Genomic DNA, 18,681 nt, shown 5'->3' on the forward strand with positions numbered 1-18,681 from the left:
AAGAAAAACAAGTAAGGGGGAACACAGGGCATTATAGTTACATGTCTAATCTTTAAAATATTCCAATTCAAATTTAAATCTACAGATCAGTATTAATACTAAAACCTATTTATTTATTTTATATATTTTCTGTTTATGGCACTGGTGGCATATTACCTAGTACTTTACAAAGTGCATAGAACAATTCACATCAGTCATTGAAGGAAATAACCTGTTAGCATGCTTTTGAATTCCTACCATTTGAAGAGACTCTATCACTTTAAAATTTCCAAATCTAAGTCCTCCTTTCCAAGTAAGGGGTCACTGCTTACCTTTCCCCCTACCTGCTTTACTTACACTTGCTTTATTCAGGGGCTCCACTGGCTTCAGCATCTTTCACAATTCCAGGTGTATTGGATAACTGGTCTCCCACTTGGCACTATGATTTCTTTCTCCAAACCCTATGTCACTATGGGACCCAGTAGTGGGGTAGGGGTCTGTGGAAGAAACCAGAGCGAGCAGATAGGTCCAAGCATCTGACATACCTAGAAATTTCAGATGCTGAAGATCATGGACAGCAAAAGTTTTAATACAGAGAGGACTTTAGTTCAGAAAACAGGGCAGTTTGGGGTTCACATATGTTTTAGCTTATTTATTTTTTATAGAAGCACACTGTGTTAAATGTGGGAGTGAAAAATAAACAAAAGTTTTTGTTGGGACCTGAGATGTTTGATGTGTTTCTTAGGGAATTTGGGTTAAGTGATTCAGTGTTTTTTTTGTTACACAAATGTGCCAAAGTCAGACATACACTATATTACCAAAAGTATTAGGACACCTGCCTTTACATGCACATGAACTTAATGGCATCCCAGTCTTAGTCCGTAGGGTTCAATATTGAGTCGTCCCACCCTTTGCAGCTATAACAGCTTCAACACTTCTGGGAAGGCTGTCCACAAGGTTTAGGAGTGTGTCTATGGGAATGTTTGACCATTCTTCCAGAAGCGTATTTGTGAAGTCAGGCACTGTTGTTGGATGAGAAGGCCTGGCTCACAGTCTCCGCTCAAATTCATCCCAAAGGTGTTCTATCGGGTTGAGGTCAGGACTCTGTAGAGGTCAGTCAAGCTCCTCCACCCTAAACTCACTCATCCATGTCTTTATGGACCATGGGCCTGATCCACAAAAACCCGGCGGAACGTAATTTTTCCTATTTAAGTTAAACTCTCTACCTAAATCTCTACCTAAGTGCCCGATCCACAAAGCACTTATCGCGACGGGCGTAAAAAAAAAAAAACGAGTTGCGGCGGGAAAAAAAAATGACAGCGACGCGGGGTAGAAGGGTCTACTTTTACAAGGTGTAAACAGTTTAGGCCTTGTAAAAGCAGCCCTAATTTTGCGACAGCAAACTAATACTTACGGAGAAAAAACAAAGCGTAAAAGCTTTGTGGATCTCCGTAAGTGCTAATTTGCATACCCGAAGCGGCATTTCGACGAGAAATGCCCCCAGCGGCGGCTGCGGTACTGCATCCTAAGATCCGACAGTGTAAGTCCCTTACACATGTCGGATCTTCTGCATATCTATGTGAAACTGATTCTGTGGATCAGTTTCATAGATAGAAACAGGGATACGACGGCGTATCAGTAGATACGCCGGCGTATCCCTTTTGAGGATCAGGCCCCATGTCTTTATGGACCAATACTTTTGGTAATATAGGGCCAGATTCACAAAAGGGATACGACGGCGTATCTCCTGATACGCCGTCGTAGCACTGTTTCTATCTATGCGACTGATTCATAGAATCAGTTACGCATAGATATCCATAAAATCCGACAGGTGTAATTGTTTTACACTGTCGGATCTTAGGATGCAATACTGCGGCCACTGCTGGGGGGAGTTCGCGTCGTAAACCAGCGTCGGGTATGCAAATTAGGAGTTACGGCGATTCCCGACGGATTTTCACGATTGCTACGTCGCCGCTAGTCTAGTTTCCCGTCGCAAAGTTAGTCGTTTTTTTTTGGTGCCCTAACTTTAGTCAGCAATCGTATTGCTGTCTAAAGTATGGCCGTCGTTCCCACGCCAAAATTTTAAATTTAACGTCGTTTGCGTAACACGTCCGGGAATACGGAAGTACGCTACGCGCGTCGCCGTTCGAAAAAATGATGTCACGGCGCGCAAAGCACAACGGGAATTGCGCAACTGAGCATGCGCAGTAGGTCCGGCGCGGGAGTGCGCCTAATTTAAATGGCACACGCCCATTTGAATTGGCCCGCCTTGCGCCGGAAGCCGCCGGCGTAGTTTTCATCGCAAGTGCTTTGTGAATCAGGCACTTGCGATGAAAACTTGCGGCGATGTAACGTATCTACGATACGTTACGCCACCGCACTTCTACCTGAATCTGGCCCATAGTGTAGTTTGGTGTGTTCGTGGAAATGATTATTGTATGTGTCTACAGTGTGGCAACATGGTGCCTCAATAGCATGCGTTGTTTCCTTTCCTGTTTAATGGCACTCAGTTCAAAGTTAATCAGGGAAAATTGCATCTATTATTTCACTACATGCCTATGTGTGTGTAAATGTATGTCTTTAACATGGGTTAACATAGACTGTAATGCTCTTCAGTAACAATTGCTTATCTAATTAGTGCATTTCATTCTGTAACACACTGCAGAATCTGTTGGTTCTATATGAGTACATTAATATATATCTTACAAAGCTTTAATGGCAAGACGAAAAAGGCTCCATTGTTGTTTAACATCTGGTCCCATCTTATTAGCCATCTTAGTTCTGTAAACTTTATGTCAGAGGAATAGTAAAAATTCCTTTTTTTTGCTTTACAAGATATTCTCAGGATTTCAATGGGTTTCTTTTAACAATATATGAGAAGTCTTAGGAAGAATCTGAAATAGCAGTAGCTTCCCATTAATACTAGACGCCATGTCAAACTGTAATGATGTATGACTTAAACATAAAAATATTACTATATCATTTTATACTATGGTTGAAAATTGATTACCTTGACTGACTTAAAAATTGTTTTTTTATAAAGAAAAAAAAAAGCCAAAAGACTAAATACTTCTGACCCACATTTAGTTGCAAGCAAAAATAATTATTTTTACTGCAGACTTTATTTAACAAGGAACACCTACGTCTTAGGCCTCTTGAACACTGGCAAAAAAGGGAGAAAGAAAGGCGCACCAGCCTCGTGTACTACCGTTTGGCAAATTTTAATGAAAAATAAGAATGATGAAAACTACTCACAAACAAAGGATGATAAAAGGCTTGTCAAACGAAAATTGAAATACCCCTCAAACCACACTCCAGAATGTAGGGGGGGGTGGCGAGGTGCGTTGCTGCTTGGCTGACGCGTTTCGAGGTGTCAGAGACCTCTTCCTCAGAGCCCAGCAGACTCTTGAACACTGGGCCTTTTTACAGCTGCTGTTTTGGGGAGTCAGACTGCCTCTAAACTTAACTGCCTCTAAACTCCCCTGCATGTTATTCTATGTGTTCATGCACACATAGGCTTTTATCAGTGTTTTTTGACAGGATAGTTAAATGGCAGGAAAAAAAACTCTGGAGCAGCAGTGTTTTGGCAGAAAAAAATCTGACAGCGTTTACCAGAGTTTTTTTGTTTTGAAGCAGAGACTGCCAGCGTCCCTAACAACCAGTGAAGAGCTGGTTGTTAAGGAGTGGGCTGGGAAGCCAGACGCCGAGTCTCAAACAATGGATGAGCCATCAGCTGTCAGCAGGTTTCCCTGCTGACAGCTGAATGTAAAAAAATAATAATGCCGGCAACAAATTTTTTTAAAAACGTACATGGGGATCCCCCCTCAAATCCATACCAGGCCCTTTGGGTCTGGTGTGGATTTTAAGGGGAACCCTACACCAAAATTAAAAAAATGGCATGGGGCCCCCCAAATCCATATCAGACCCTTAGGTCTAGTATGGATTTTAAGGGGAACCGCCACACCAAATGTATTTTTTAAATGGCATGAGATAATCCCAAAAAATACCAGACTCTTATCTGAGCATGGAGACTGGCAGGCCAGAAAAGGGGGATGACTGAATGCCCCCCTCCTGAACCATACTAGGCCACATGCCCTCAACATGGGGGGGACTATTTCATGTTGATGGGGACAAGGGACTCTTTCCCACAACCCTGGTTGGTAGTTGTGGGGGTCTGCGGGCGGGGGGCTTATCCGATATCTGGAATCCCCCTTTAACAAAGGGGCCCCCAGATCCCGCCCCCTGCTATGTGAATTGAGTAGGGGATACCTAGTACCCCTACGCATTTACCAAAAAATTGTAAAAAGTAAATAAAAACACAACAAAAGTTTTTGACAAGTCCTTTATTAAAAAATAAAAAAATGTGTAGATCCATCGTCAATCACAAATGGCCACTGCCGCCACCGCTTATCTGAAAAAAAAAAAAAACTCTGGTCTAGACGAATGCTCCTGCCATCTTATAGCTCTTGAATAACTAAGGGACGGGGCCACCCAGTGACATCAGGGAAATAGTTGGGCCTGGAGTTATATAAATATATGCAAAATAGATGCAGCGCTAATAACAAAATTGCCAAATTTTCAAATTTTCAATTGAAAAGAAGGATAAAAAAGGATACTAAAGCAGAGTCCCAATAGAATTCCAGTCCATAAATGAAAAATTTACAACCCCCACCCATGTAAGGTATAGGTGGTAAACTGCATAGGAGGAAACCAAAAAAGATCCTTCTTACAATGTGCATCCAGCTCCACAACCAAGTAAATAGCATGCTTACCAGCTCTCCGTGACTACTAAAATAGTAGTCTCACCAAGCTAAGGGAAATCGTTCTCCCAGGACCCTTAATATTGTCTGGAACTTCGGTTTTGCTGGTAATACTCAAAAGAATAGGAAAGAATTGCTCCTGTAGTGCAGTACTTTATATCAGATGAATTTCATAAAATAAGTGGGTTACACTTACAAAATAAAAGGCGTTCACAAGCAATGCAGCAGCATGTCTCATAATGGGAACCACAGTGTCTCACAGGCATAAAAATGAAAACTAGATCCGAGCATTTGCTAGAACTGCTAAGTTTTTTTGTATATTTCACATTTTTCAAGCCTATGACGATAATTGTTTTTTTGGACACTAAACACAGATAAACTACTTGCAGCTTTACTAAACTGCCAGCTTTGAACACTTTAAATTAGGTAAAGGGGCATGTCAAGCACTGTATAAATTATGTGACAGTCTTGTTCGTAATAATGTGGACTTTTCCCCGGTGACTTTTATTCACTGCCAATGATGACATGCCATTTCCTTGACTAGTAGACAAATATTTTATGTCACTGTGTAATGTCTCAATGAGAAACAAGACTCCTTCAGTCAGCTGAAAGCTTCTTAGTTATTCATCTAAAAAGTAATATGTGATATTTCTTTAGTAGACTGCTATGTTAGAAAAACATCTAAGCTAGAAAACACATTTTTTTGCATATCCTGGAATTCATTTACCTCAACCAGCATAGAGCTCCATATGCCTGTATGAGCATGTGTAATTGTGTATGTTTGCACAGTGATAGGGAAGATATCTTTATCACAAACAAGTGTTGGCTCCAGTACAGTAGTTACACATTCATATTATGGTTTTAACAGATGTTTACAAAACACATCACAGATAGGATTAATTTTTGTATTCCTAAAAGTACCAAACTAAACACCATTTGGCTTTGACCAAGGTAAATTATTAGTTGTTTTCAACATTTTCACTTCCTAAAACCTTGTAGTTTACTTTTCATTGTTTTTTTTTTATTTATTGCTCCTTATCTGATGCTGCAGACAGGATAAGAAAAAACAGTTTACAGTGTCCCCATGTTTAATGCCCCGTACACACGATCGGAAATTCCGACAGCAAAAGTCTGATGTGAGCTTTTGAACGGAAATTCCGACCATGTGTATGCTCCATCGGACTTTTGCTGCCCGCCAACAAAATATTGAGAGCTGGTTCTCAAATTTTCCAACGGAAAATCCGATCGTCTGTAGCAATTCCAAAGCGCAAAAATTCCAAAACAAGCTCGGAAACAATTTGACGCATGCTCAGAAGCATTGAACTTGATTTTCTCGGCTTGTCGTAGTGTTGTACGTCACCGCATTCTTGATGGACAAAAGTTCAGAGAACTTTTGTGTGACCGTGTGTATGCAAGCCAAGCTTGAGCGGAATTCCGTCGGAAAGACCATCCAAGGTTTTGCCAACGGAAAATCCGATCGTGTGTACGCAGCATAAGAGAGAAGTCTTAGGGTGTTCTTGAAAATCTGCCTTTCTTTCAATGAGCAACTGTATACTAAATACAATCAGATTTGATGAACTACATAAACTTTCTGTGAAGAGTCACATGGGCAGCCAGTGGATGCTAAAACTCAGACAGTATGGTTACAATACAATTCAATACAGGAGGAATCAGAGTGCCCTGCTTGTTAGAGCTTACAATTGTACTGTAACTGTACTGTCTGCCCTCAAACTGTAAAGCACTGCGCAAACTGTTGGCGCTATATAAATCCTGTAAATTAATAATATTACACTTCTGTAAAAGCATGGATCAGCTGGTTGGCAAGAAAAACAAGTTATTTAAACTGTAGCATCATCAGTACCCACTGTTTGAACATTTTTGCACAATTTAGTATCTCATTGGAACCAGATTTTAATTTACTGAAGTCTTAACAGTAAAAAACACTGGTTGATGGTTACTGTATATTACTTTCCCTCTGCATATTGTTTCTTTGTTATGGAAAAAAAATAAGAATGGGTGTACCTTAAAACAGATTTTGAAGATGTCAACATCTTCTTTTAATTTTAAACCATTAAATGGTTGTTTTTTTCGGCATAAGACAACTTAGAACTTTTGTGTCCTCCATCCTTTGTATCTATTTTTTTTTTTACCAGTTATTCTCGGAATCTGCCCAACTGGCCAAATTAGGTTAGTTCATCCACCCAAAAACACATTTTCTGTTTTAAAACAGGCCAGCTGGAGATCACGGATGATGTCTCTGACCAAGTATGGTCAAGATCATATTTAGTTGATGATGTTACCCATAATGGCTAGCAGTTTTGTTTAGAAACAGAACCCAGCTGGGGATCTGTCATTTGCAAGGGGTGCAGTGATGGGAAATCATGGTCATGATGTGGTGTAACATCATGGGGCATTATGGGAGCGGTTCATAGTGACTGATGGGGATCTACATCCTTGACTTGATTGACGCTGAATTAACATGGTGGGACATTAAATACATTTTTACTAAATAAAGTACTTATCCAAAGTGTGGCCATTATTTTATTTTTTGGTAATGTTTAAAAAAGCTTAGGGAGGATCTGCCTTCTGTATCACAGTCCTATAGCTAGACTGAGCATTATTAATGTCCTCTCTGGCTTACTTAGCCTACACAGAGGGACCAGGCAAGTCTGCCTCTCCCCTCCCTTTTTCCCTGGCAGTTGAACCCCTGGCTTTGGCAATTAGAAAAATGTCTGATATAGAAGGGTTCTAGTAGGGACATAGGGAAGATACAGTGACATGTTATGCCCATGATGCTCTGGTATTCCTGGGTGACACTGATAGATCCTTGGTGAGGCTAATGGAACTGATACAACAATTTGTAACATTCTCAGTTTTCTTCATTAACTGGTACAAATATGTCCTATTACAGTAGACCCCTTGCATGCCCAGATACCAAGAGAAGCACAACAGATCCGTCTAGTTACTATGTTCAAATACCTGGATGCTGGTCTCTTGAGATGTTCAGAACTATGTTCAGTTAAATTTGAAGCCTTTCCTGGTACTAGTTAGTGTAACTTACCATTATTAGTGGTGGAGAGAACAAATCTGATAAAAATTATCTGGGCTCCTGAGTCGCTCTATGTGTTGCACAAATCCCCCTTATGGATAACCTTTACATGGTATAGGTAAAAAGATTAATTTTTTTTGTAGCCTACTGTGGAGAAATAAAAATATTAAACTGCATTCACAATTCATGTGATATGAACATGGATCTTGATAGATGACATATTAAGCCATAAGTCAGGAAGAAGAGGAAACACACCTGATATATGGCTTACTTGGATCTGAGGCTTAGGGGAGATCATTAGACACAGTATTGGCGTTCCCTATAACAGGTGGAAAAGCTGAGTTGGATATACCTATCGTGAGGGGTAACAACTTCCTGATGTACATATCGGCCTTGAAAGGTCATGATATCTGGTAAGAGGATATATTCACTTTAATTACCTCCTGGGGAGTAGGGATGAGCCAAACACCCCCCCCGTTCGGTTTGCACCAGAACCTTCGAAGGGACCGACCGTTCGCGCGAACATTTAGAACCCTATTGACGTCTATGGGACTCAAACGTTCAAATTCAAAAGTGCTAATTTTAAAGCCTAATATGCAAGTTATTGTCGTAAAAAAATCTTTGAGAGCCCGGGTCTTGCCCCAGGGAACATGTATCAATGGAAATTTTTATTAAAAACTGTCCTGGAGTAGTGATTTTAATAATGCTTGAATTAAAAACAAAAAAATGAAAAATTCCTTTAAATATTGTACCTGCTGGGTGTCTATAGTATGCCTGTGAAGTGGCACATGTTTAGAACTGTCCCTGCACAAAATGAGATTACTATAAGAAAAAAGTAATTTAAAACTGCTTGCGGCTTTAATGTAATGTCTGGTCCCTGCAATATGGCTGAAAATCATTGAGAAAAATAGCACAGACACAGACAGTACACACTACGTAGCTTTAGGTGCAATCTGCAGAGGACACGGGCAGTACACACCAAGTAGCTTTAGGTGCAAACTGCAGAGGACAAAGGCAGTACACACACTACGTAGTTTTAGGTGCAAACTGCAGAGGCCAAAGGCAGTACACACACTATGTAGCTTTAGGTGCAAACTGCAGAGGACACGGGCAGTACACACCATGTAGCTTTAGGTGCAAACTGCAGAGGACACGGGCAGTACACACCAAGTAACTTTAGGTGCAAACTACAGAGGACAAAGGCAGTACACACCACGTAGCTTTATGGTGCACACTGCAGAGGACACCGGCAATACACCACGTGAGAATACTGCAGCTAGCACAATCACCTGCCTGCCAGTAATGAAGGAAGAGCTGATCTAGCTAAACTATACAGTGTATAAATATATATACAACACCTGGGATGCATATATATCCTCTACAAACTGTAACTTCAACTGACTAGCCTGCCTGCCTGCTCTATCTACCTGCAAAAAATAACACTCTCTCTTTCTCTCTCTGTTCTCTATTAACCACCGCAACACACTACACAAGGCCGGCCTGCAGGCGGCCTTTTATAGTGTGGGGCGTGTACTAAACCCCCTGAGCCATAATTGGCCAAAGCCACCCTGGCTTTGGCCAATTATGACTCTCCTTTTTTTGCAAGCTGTGATTGGCCAAGCATGCGGGTCATAGTGCATGCTTGGCCAATCATCAACCAGCAATGCACTGCGATGCCGCAGTGAATTATGGGCTGTGAAACGTAACTCGAATTTGGCGCGAACGGCCCAAAACGTTCGTAATTCGACGAACGATTGAGCATACGATGTTCGAGCCGAACATGAGTTTGACTCGAATACGAAGCTCATCCCTACTGAGGAGCACAATGTTTAACACCTGCAGTTCATTTGGAAGGGCATCACTATCTTTCTTTCACAATAAGGACTTTTTTGGTGCTTCGGATTTTCTTTTTTCACTTCAACTATTATTACGTTTTGTGGATCACATGAATGGACTATTATTGTTTATAAATATTTTACTTATTTGTATAGTGATTATTATTATCATGTTATCATAATTATGACAGTGCAACATTTTCAAATCAGTGGCAGGGAATTATTTTGGGACAGTACAGTTTCTGGTTCCCAATTTGGCAAATGCTTTTTAAAATGTAAATAAAAAATGATAAACAAGATACCCTAAAAGCTAGAAGTTAGGCTGGTATACCCCAATTTTGTAAAACTGTATCACATAAAGAAGGAATGGGAACAAGTTGTAAAGCAGATGGTGGTCCTCAACTTCACCAACACCACCAATATATCTTTCCTTGTCTGTGTATCAGCCTTAGTCTCGGACAGGGCTGGAACAGGAGCAGAGGACTCAAATCCTGCGCGGGAAACGCTATATGTAAAATGCCAATGATGTCCTTTTCATTGAACTTTTAGTGCCCAGTGTTTTTGCCTTTTACGGAGTTGGAAAGGAGGATTGAACAGTTTGTGTGAGCAGTGACCAGGAGTTCCAGAAGCTTGCTGTGGAATCCACTCTACACGCTGTTTGCCCCTGCAGGGACGCTGGGATCTGGTGAGTGGGAACACATGTGGGGGATCACCAAAGTCACATGAATGTGCCCATACCAGCACGGAGCACCCATTACTGCATGAACTGTTTTTGAACAACTCCCACACAGTTATCATCATTTACACCTGTATATGGAGACCTATGTGATGCTTTTGAACTTAATTTATACTGCAATCTAGAGGGCTACGTGCTACATGAGGTGGCATTAGAGTGTACTGGATACCTCTCTATAAGGCCCGATACAGCTTGGATTGCATATATACAATATATGGTCTATGGACTGAATTACCATTTGGTTTTATCTTCACACTGGTATATGCTTATGGCAGACAACTTATGTCATTATATGCAGCTGATTTGAGTTTGTTGACACACTGTTTATGTTTATATCACTTGTTCACTTACTTTTTTAGTGAGGAGGTTTAGCCTTCATCAATCAATTAGTGGATCACTTCCCCCACACTAGTTGATTTGTTTCAATATATTTAGACACTACTGAGTGTCCAACACATTTATTAGGTTTGCACATTGTATTATGTCAGTCTTACTTTATTATTTTATTATATTACTATTTTTTTATCTCACTTATCTTGTGCTTAATATTGGGAAGCCCTATTGCATTATTGGAGAAAGGGCCAACACTCTGTTTCATTCATCTATTTCATTGTCCTCCCTTGGGAGAATTTAAGGGGGGCTGCAACCTTCACCTTCATCTTGGCGCGGATTTTACTTACTTATTTATAAAGCATGCTTTGACATAGCAAGATAATATTGTCATTTGCAGTCTTGGGATTCCCATATACATAAGGTTAAGGCAGTTTTTGTTCCATTTATAAGGCTCTGTTAAGATCTAATCTAACAAAATGTGCAACAGGCCTGGAAGAAGCTGACTTTAGGGTCTCTGCTACAGCATCTATGTCCCCCATTCAGTGTATTCCATCAGGCTAGGTGTAGGCCTGACTCCATGTAATCCACAGAGCAAGGATAAAAAAATCTTAGCCACCACACACTATACAAGCCTTGTGTGTAATAGGTGATAACAGCCTCAGTCTAACTCAATCCAGGTTTGGATAGAGTAGGGCAGACCATAGATGTAGGAAATAAAATCTCTCAATTCCTCTATCAACACAGGTAGTGTTGATGGGGTTATCCCTCTCACTAAGGAGCCATCCCTGCTAGGAGAACACAGGGATCATTGTTAGTGGCTGTACCCACTGGTCATAATAACATGCAAAAAATCCAACAGGATGGCTGTACCCAAGTTGACCACTATCCCTGCTAAACTGGCTGAGATTTAAACCATCTATAAATCAGTTATCACCTATTGCAACCACACATACAGTAAAATACAGTACTGTACAGTACTCCCCCAAGATGACGTCATTGTATGACGAAACACGCATCGGGAGGTTGGACACACCGATACCATCACGCTGCCCTTGTTAGTAGACAGGTGTTCGCCTATTTGCCGGATGTTTTTTTTTTTTATCTTGATGTGATGTCTTATATCATGTAAGTGCAATATAGATTTTTTAATAAACTTGAATGTGTAAAAGATCTTACACTATGTGAGTTCCCTCTTCACTTTTGGGTAATTTCCTGACCTATCCGGGCCCTGAACATCCGTGAGCATCCACTTTCTGGTTTGCTGTGGTTTACCCCCTTGGAATATTTGATGTGTTGCTGACACTTCCTTGGACAAAGGACCCTGGCTGGATTATAGTCGCAGGCTTGCTATAGCTTGCCTCTGGTAGGCCTTTATTCCTTAAGGTGGAGGTGCACTGTTCAATTTGGTGTACTTTCCGGTGATTTGTGGACTGACACCTTTTAACCTAATTTATCGCCTATGGACTTTTCTTCATTTTCCTATTCACACTATATATGGTCTTTAGATAGCTAGTCGAGGAGTAGCATATACATTGATTGATTTATATGCATTTCAATTGAACTATTAACTTTATACTGTGGCAAACCTAGCCACTTCTGGAAAACTGGATGTTACATGTCATAGGGTTGTCTGTATTGCATGCTATGTATTCTGCTGGGTCTTATGTGGGCATAGTAATTTGTATGCTAGCAGCCATAAGCCACTAGCATTCAAGTACTTCGTTTTATGTTGCCCAATCGGTGTTCGGCAGTTTTAAACCGAACTGCCACAACACATAACCCCAGACCCCAGTTATCAACCGACTTTTCCCTCGTGCAGCAATGCCTAATGGGAGAATTATCCAAACTGTTAAGTTCCCCATGTGGTCCTCATTGTATTACCCCTGCTAAATCTGTTTGGCTGTTTGGAAACCCCTTGCATGGGGAATTATATAAATATGGAAGCCTGTGAATAAAAAGTCAGTTGACTCCCAGAGCTGTGTTTCGTCCGGTTACTGGGGGAGATTTGGGACATTGCCTTACTTTTCAGCGCTGACTGTGGATTCACCCTGGTTACCAGCGGAGATCGTGGATCTTAATATTGTACTCCGCTACATATACCAATCACATATATTGGTTCAGCATATCACATGTTTTGGTATATTTTTCATTTCACACTCGGGTTTTTACAGCGCAGCTTGATTTTTGTATTATAGAACTATATCGTTTTACTGAAAGCCCCTAATGAACTGGAAAAGTAAACACCAGTCATCACTGGTAGAGTACCAATGGCAAGTTAAAGACTGGACTTATTTATCAAAAAGTGTAACATTAAAACTGTTTTCCAATAGAGACACAAGGTTCATATTTTCATTTTTCAGCTGTTATATTCAAGGTCAGTTTTGAATCTGGTAGGATGCTATGGGAGAATAGAGATGATTTTTATTTCAGACAGTTTGAATAAATAGACATGGCATGTAAGAACCATCATCTACTTTTTCCCGAATCTTTCATAAAGCTTCCTTTATTTTCCTGATTTTCATTCAAGCAAACATAGTGATCGATCTCCATGCCATGAATTTTCCCTATTCATTCCATCAGCAGGAAAGATTTAGGTCTAGTCTACTCTTCCTGAAAGAGATTCCATCCAACAGTAAACAGTCAGTGCTGAGTGTAACAGAATAATTTGTTTTATTTGCTTATCTGTAATTGTTTACCTTAGACAAGCACAAGGAGGACAAAACAGTTAGGGCTCAGTTTGGTCAGTGTGTCAGATGTATGTCTCTATGACTGGTTAATGTCAATATGAATACATGACTCAAGGCATAATTTGTAAATTATACCATATGCCATTAAGTGTATGTTTATTTGTATGATAGCAGCCAATGAAAATGATCATATTGTTTTCCTTTAACTTGTTTTTATCCAACTGGCAGATAGAATGTATGGTCTGTACAATGTAGTAAATGTTAGTCTGTAGAGCTGGAGAAGAATATGGATAAAAGTTATTTTCTAACTTTCCTAAAAAACATATACTGTAGCTAAAGGTGCATATTTATAAACAAGCAGCATTTTGATTCATTATTCAGTTTTGCCACAGTCACGATTAATGCTTTTAATTAATGCTTTTCCAAAACACATTTTTCATCAGCATTCAACCACATGTTCACCATTCACAGCCATTAATTCAAAATCATGATTTCCTTTGCCTCAATTGCAAATTCAGGCTCCAGAAGCATTCTCCGTATTTAAAATAAAGCCAAAGCTACATTCATTGCCACAGGTTACATTTGAAATACTTTTCAATTGGTAAATCTTTTATTTTAACAGTGATTATCCATTGATTCCAAAGGAGATCCACAGTCAATTCTGCTCTCTTATTCTCAACAATTCAATAAAAGACTTGGGGCAAGATTCACAGAGGAGATACGACGGTGTATCCCCTGATACACCGTCATATCTCCTGTCGTATCTATGCGGCTGATTCATAGAATCAGTTCCGCATAGATAGCCCTAAGATCCGACAGGTGTAATTGACTTACACCGTCGGATCTTAGGATGCAATACTTCAGCCGCCGCTGGGGGGAGTTTGCGTCGCATTCCAGCGTCGGGTATGCAAATTAGCAGTTACGGCGATCCACAAAGGTTTTTCCCGTTGTTACGTCGGCGCAAGTCTTTTTTTCCCGTCGCAAAGTTAGGTGTGCTTTAACATGGTGTAAAATTACTCCACCATGTTAAAGTATGCCCGTCGTTCCCGCGTCGCTTTTGAATTTTCTTTTTCCCGGCGTAAGTACGTTACGCACGTCGCGATTCACAAACACGTCGGGCCGCCGTAAGTTCGCGCAAAGCACGTTGGGAAAATTGCGAACAGAGCATGCGCAGAACGTCTGGCGCGGGAGCGCGCCTAATTTAAATGGTACCGGCCCCATTTGAATTGGGCGGGCTTGCGCCGGACGACGTTACGTTACACCGCGTCAAGTTTCCAGGTAAGTGCTTTGAGGATCAGGCACTTACACTGAAAACTTGCGGCGGTGTAACGTAAACGGGTTACGTTACACGGCCGCAAATTTTCGTGAATCTGGCCCTTGGTTCTCCCTCTCATGGAACATTGAAAAATCAATGGCCTTAGCAGAAAGAGTGTCAACTTTCAACGTGTCAATACTCTAGCTTAGGCAAACTTACACCCCATATTTTTTCTATTTTCATGTACATGGCATGATGTTATATATACTAAGTCTGATACCATAATGTACTCAACACGCAAACAGAATGTTTTCTGCTCACACATGTGTATCTTTTGTTTTTGTACCCTGACATTTTCAGTCAATGACAACCCTGTTCAATGTAGCAATATTTACAGTGACAATACTTGTACCACTGGCATTTAGAGATGAGCACATTTCATAAAATCTAATCATCTAACAAATAAGAAAAGAAGTTGAGATCTGCTCATCCCAGGTGGTTACTCACTCAAGTAGTATGCACTTCAGTCAGTTAGAAAAAACGTTGTCCTATTATACCCTAAATCACCAAAAAATATGGATAACCAGTCAACAAATAAGGACAAAAAAGCATCAGGATACTACGCCTACGAGCAATTAAGGAGTAGTCACATTTAACTGCATTAGTTCTGTAATGGTGAAGATGTTGTGCCACTCATCCAAGCAGCTTACTCCATTCTAAAGAATGTCAGGAACTCCAGCATTTATCACCATACAGGTAACTCAGTGAGCTTAATCCAATGGAAATTAATGACAAATTGCAGCACTAATAGTGATCAATATTTTAAATCATGTGAATCTCAACTTTAAAAATGTCTCCAAATATCTGGTGCTATTTACCAAGAGTGCATATACCACAGCACACCGTTCAATTGCATAAACATACACAGGTTATCAAATTGTTAAATTCATTATAAAAACAAAACTGTGCAAGTTCAATCCTTACATATATTGTACATATAGTGCTAAATCTGAAATCCACATTCAACAGTGCTCTGCAAAGTGTTGTGCCAAACCACACATCCGTAAACCCCAATTCCACCAGTACTCACCAGATGTCATTGACCTCTTACATGAATAAGAAGGTCAAAATGGGTTGTTGTTACTCCTTAATAGCTACTCCAGGTTCCACAGAAGATGCTGCAAGCCCTGTCTCCCTATGGGTACTCACATTTCCACACCATTACATGGGGAGAGAGCGCCATGATTAATTGAAAAATAGAGCCTCCAAAGCTTAATACACATTTTTTAAAATGCTTAAAATAAATCCCCCTTCACTTGTGCTAAACCAGCACCAGAAGAAAAGCATGTATAAGGTTATCCAGGAAGTGCCACTACACCTGTATCCCACTTGAGTAAGCATGAGCTCCAACGAGCAAAAGTGACATCAAACGTCACCAAAAATGGCCATTTTCAGGAGCATTTATAACCATACAAGTAACCCAGTCACCCTAATCCAATCCCTATTGAATGTGTCAAGGTAGATATTGATTGTCCAAGAACATGAACGGAGGTGTGAAAGTTTGTGAATACACCTTGTTCTAATTACATTTTGATGTATAGTGAAAAGCCTTCAATATACATCATAACAAGTCCAGTTGAATGTGACTATCTAATATCAAACTGTCTTACTAGGTCACTACATGACCAAATTGATCTTCCTAGTGGATTAGGGATCCACAGTTAAAATTTGGTTGCTAGAAATCAAATTGATCTCAATCAAATTAGAGTTTAGGTAAATCCATCCATTGAACACAAAACAAGTCAAGGTGAATGTGACTAGCTAATATCAAGCTGTTTTACTAGGAAACTACATGACCAGATTGATATTCCTAGTGGATTAGGGATCCACAGTGAAAATTTGGTTACTAGAAATAAAATTGATTTCAATCAAATTACAGTTTGGGTAAATTCATCCATTGAACAAAAACAAGTCCAGGTGAATGTGACTAACTAATATCAAACTGTTTTACTAGGTCACTACATGACCAGATTGATCTTCCTAGTGAATTAGGGATCTACAGTTAAAATTTGATTGCTAGAAATCACATTAATCTCAATCAAATTAGAGTTTGGGTAAATTCCTCCTTTGAACACTAAAGGCACCACTTCTGAAACATTTTAAGAATATAACATCATGCCACAGCATGTAAACAATCAATCATCCCTCTACAAGAAGGTTTAGACAATCTGCAATGAGCGCATAACAAAATAATTTTCACCCTTTGACTCACCTGCACTTTTCTTATGGACTGTTTAGAAAAATGTCTTCCTCCATCTCTGCAGCTTCTTCCATCAGTTTGTCCTCACAATATATTTCTGTAATCCAGTTACTCCCATCAGTTTCTACCCCCAATATATTTCTATAATCCAGTTACTTCTGTCAGTTTCTTCCCTCCAATATATTTATACGATTATACAAAACCTATATATATATATATATATATATATATATATATATATATATATATAAATGTACATATTTTCTGTAAAACAATAAAAAAAGACAGAGAAAGAATCTTTTTGTAACTTTTTTTACTTATTTTCCTCTTTGCCAAATAAATTGTTTAGGATTACATAAAAATTATACAAAATGCCAATAAAATTGATACATTTAAAAAAAAACTAACTGTTTCCCACCCAAAATTGTCTATTACTTTAATACTATTCATTTTAAAATTTATCTTTGGCCAAATTTTAAGTCGGATTATATGATATCCTCCTAGTTATGCGCATCTTGGCAAATGATGTTCAACACAAAATATGCACAACCACTCAATATGTTGACAATGCTTAAAATTGTTTGTGGCATTTCTAAAATATGAATGCAGATGAGAGCACTGTGCCCTCTAGCAACTTATAAGAGCCAGCATTATCCTCCTTTGTTATGTTTAGGTGCTGAAGTGTCTAAAGATGCTTTATGGGTTAACTGTTGTAGTCACTGGTGCATATATATTAGACAGGCAGCATTCATAGACTTAGGCATTTTACCTCAGTCATAGTCTGACCGGGGAGCAACACAAAACAACTGGGGATTCAGGAAATCAGAGGTAAGCTTGAAGCTTCAACATCAGCAAAATTAGCTCTAGAGCAAACTGCTGTGATTAAATTGTAACACAGGAGACTGGCTGTGAGTTGAAGGAGAAGAGTTCAGTTGATGTAATAGGCAGTTAAACCTCTAAGGACAGGATGAAAACAATCTGCTAGGAGCCAAGAGTTTCCACTTTAAGGTGAATTCAAACAGGCATCACATAGTGTGAGGAAGAACTACAACTATCTGCATGCTAAAGGTAAAACAAATATTTTAACTTGTTACAAATTAATTGCATTTCTTTTATGACTAATATTTTCTAAAATCTCTTTTAAAAATATGAGCATGTTAATTGTGGATATTTTGTTGATTAGTTGTTCCAAAGTTTATTTAGACTTTTTCATTTAATGCCTTTGGATAGTGTCCAAGTTGTAGCTGTTTGTCTTGTAAAATGATATGTACAACTGTCATTTGCTGTCTTGTACAGTATTTCTGTGGTATTTTGTAGATATGCATAATGTGTGCTTAGTTTATGCACACTTTACACAGATTTCACATGTTAGCAAAGAGGCTTTGAGCTCAGCATCACTTACATCAGTGGAATGTAACACTGAAAATGCAAAGCAGTGTTTAACTTTTACTAGCTTACTTTGCTGAAAGTTTACTAAGAATTTACTTAAGACGTTTATTAAAGTACTGTTATTTAGCATGTTCACATATGTATTATTATCATTGCTTCTGTTAATATTTTTGATATTTTCATTTTATTATGGAAAAAAGGTTTCAGTTGATTTTTAAACAATCAAGATAGCATAGATGGTCACTTTCTTTATTAAAAATGTAATTCAATTAAAACAATATGTTCAAAGAGATGATTAAACATTTTTTGTTTATGTAAGGACATTCAAATAGCTTGAGGGCAGGGATTCTCATACAGAGCTCTCAAGGTCTGAGAAGCATACAAAAGAAGCAGCTGTT

At 39.3% G+C, this 18,681-nt stretch overlaps 1 protein-coding gene across 2 annotated transcripts in view; it reads left to right on the forward strand.

Moving 5' to 3' along the window:
- The first annotated feature begins 17,611 nt into the window (after positions 1-17,611).
- Positions 17,612-18,681, forward strand: part of KERA (keratocan) — a 41,657-nt gene continuing 40,587 nt past the window's right edge. Inside the window, exon 1 of one of the 2 annotated variants that reach the window (XM_040344145.1) lies at positions 17,612-17,722. The gene's annotated coding sequence lies outside the window, so the exon portion shown is untranslated. The other variant, XM_040344144.1, reaches the window with a different exon arrangement.

Source organism: Rana temporaria, chromosome 3, assembly GCF_905171775.1.
Source record: "Rana temporaria chromosome 3, aRanTem1.1, whole genome shotgun sequence".
NCBI lineage: Eukaryota > Metazoa > Chordata > Amphibia > Anura > Ranidae > Rana > Rana temporaria.